We start from the raw sequence: 3,072 nt of genomic DNA, 5'->3' as shown, positions 1-3,072 counted from the left end.
GAATTACAACACTGGCTCTCCTAGTTTTTAGCTTGCAGATGGCAGTGGAACTTTCGGGTTGCCATAATGTAAAATCAGTTCCTTGTATAGCATCAGTGGTTACACGTAGCTACTTTTGATAGTAATGTTAAAGCAATATACATGCAGTAGAAGTAATACTTGGGATTTTGATCTTCTTAGTGATACTTGGTAAGAAAAGTACCTTGAGCTTTTGGGTGGCGGTCTACAGTGTACTTACTGTGGCTAAGCAGGCGTTTATGACATTAGGTATAGTAAAATTATGTATTTTCAAATTATGATACTCTTGATGACTGTGATTCTTACTCTTCATTGTCTACTCTATTGGATTCATAATCATCATGGAAATGCATTTCTGGGTGCATCCACAGAGGGTTAAATGAACAGGTATAAGATGTGGGCAGAGCCACCCCAATGGGCTGTGGTACTGAATGAAAGGAGAAAATGAGCCAGACACTGCTGCATGTAGCTTTTGCTACCTGGCCTAAGCTCCAGGAACAGGCCACACTACCAGCCCCCATCCAGGTTCCCAGATGAAACACACACACATTTAATTAATTTCAACCAGCACTATTGGCTCAACTGCTGGACACCTCCAGTCTACTTCTCAACCTGCCCTCAACTTGAGTGGCTCAGCCACCTTCAGTCCCATATCTACATCCCAACCTCCCACCTGTGGCTGCTCTGCCTGAGATCTCACATGGCTGGTTGGCTTTTCTCCCTCCAAAGCATGGTGAACACTCCTTTTTTCCCCTCCCTCTCCTGAATCTGCTAGCTTGCCTGCAGAGGGTGGAGGGTTGTTGTTGTTGTTGGTGGTGGTGGTGGTGGTGGTAGTGGTGAGACCTGGAAGTCCCACCTATTTTTTCCAGCTCATTGGCTGCTAGCATCTTTATTGACAGATCAAGAACCAATTGGTGAACAGGGCCTTAGCATCAACCCATCCCCTACAGATGTCATGTCTCCAGATGTTTCATGCTTTTGGTGGTATGCTCTCCACACCATAGTGGGCTGTATCCCCTCAAAGTGTGAGGCAAAATAAAATCCATCTTCCATAAATTGCTTCTTGTTAGATTGATGGTTATAGGAACAAGAAAAACATCTAATACAATGGGTTTATTGGGATACAACCTTCTTGTAATTAGAAGAAAATTGATATATCTATACATATCCTGGTTGTTCTGTTCTTCAGGAGGCCCAGTCTCTATCATTGATCTCAAACTACTAACATTATGGACAAGCAAGGGGTTGGTCAGAAATGTGCAGTCCCACACTACTAAGTGACCTCTCACCTCAAAGGTACAGATGTCACAAACCCAACAGCACAAAGGGTAAAACCATAAGTAAGCAACTGACTCACACAATCCTTTAGCGATCTCTGTGGGCTGCTGTCAGCCAGTCTGCTTTTAGCCTGCCAATGACATGGCTGCCTACCATTCTCAAACTCACGTTTATTTCCTGTGTCTTGGTGAGACTTACGCAATTCCAGTTTCAGTTTCTCAAGGAAGGGAGAAGGGTCTCTGACTGGATTGGATTTTGTATCTGCCCACAGTTACATTTAACAAATCATCCATGTAAATGTGGCTGGACCCAAAGGGAGCCTGCCTACTTCCCATCAGATCCTCAGAAATCTCATTGGAGAAGAGATAGGCACCCTAATATGACACCCATGACAATGTTGCAAATAGATAGACACATAGACACATGCCTCCTGTTGTCCTCTGACTCTCGATAAGACACAGCCTGTGTTTCTGACTTACCCCTTTCCTACAGTGAGATTCTGCGATAATAGATCAGGTCTCAAAGTGCTCCATAGTTCAGCAGCAGCAGCTGCCTCACTTGGAAAGTCTGGGATGTGGGAACCAGCAACTTTATCATTAAAAACAACCAACAGACTCTTCTGCGGCTAAAGATTGAGACCCACTATGTATGGTTATCTCTCTTCTTTTTTATTCATTAGGATTGCAACAAAATAAATTTAGGTTACCTTGATAACATTTGGTGTTGCCCTCCAGTCTCCAGAACCGGCAGATAATGTTTTAGGATGCATTACTCCTCCAAAGGGATAATCTTATAAACTGTGTATTGTTTTATATTTCTTCATCTATCAGAAGATGACTGCTTTTAACTTCTGTGAATACTGTGTCTCAGATACAACACCAAATCATATAATCTAATACTAGTTAAGCTTTTGGGGGACAACCCTGTGCCTCCCGAGCTCACCGATCCCATCTTCATGGATAGGAACCCTGCTCTGGAGCTTGGTTTGAACCAGCACTTAAAGAACGGAAGAGGTCATGTCGGACGCTGGAGTGTTCAAGTGGATGATCATGAGAGCTTTAAATATTATTCCCCTGAACCTTTGCATTCTTGTCTTAGTTAGGATTTTACTGCTGTGAACAGATACCATGACCAAGGCAACTCTTATGAAGGACAGCATTTCACTGGGGCTGGCTTACAGGTTCAGAAGTTCAGTCCATTATCATCAAGCATGGCAGCATCCAGGCAGGCGTGGCGCAGGCAGAGCTGAGAGGTCTACATCTTCATCTGAAGGCTGCCAGAAGACTGGCTTCCAGGCAGCTAGTGTGAGGGTCTTATACCCCCACCCACAGTGACACACCTACTCCAACAAGGCCATGCCTACTCCAACAGGGTCACAACTTTTCATAGTTCCACTCCCAAGCATATACAAACTGTCACTCTTGTATAGGGGTCACTTAAAATTTATCATGTTTAATTTCAAGAGTAGATAGGTAGGTCTAAACTATTAAAAGTTTCAGTGATATAAAATATGAAATGACTGATAACTAATTTTTTTTCCAAATCATGGAATTTGAACCAAAATCTGGGCTAAAGAAGACACTAATATTTACCAATAGGTCTGTGTCTATGTAACAACTTCATTTTGGTCTATTTCCTTGTAGTAAGTTCTTTGTTTCTGTGTTTTAATTATACAATAGATATTATGTGCTGTATTTACTTACATTTAAAGATATTTATTTGTGTGTTTGTGAAAGGGCAAGTGTGTGCCATGGTGTGTGTGTGTGTGTGTGTGTG

Source organism: Mus caroli, chromosome 2 (assembly GCF_900094665.2).
Source record: "Mus caroli chromosome 2, CAROLI_EIJ_v1.1, whole genome shotgun sequence".
Lineage (NCBI taxonomy): Eukaryota > Metazoa > Chordata > Mammalia > Rodentia > Muridae > Mus > Mus caroli.
The sequence above is the reverse complement of the archived record's forward strand: the minus strand, read 5'-3'. Positions refer to the sequence as shown.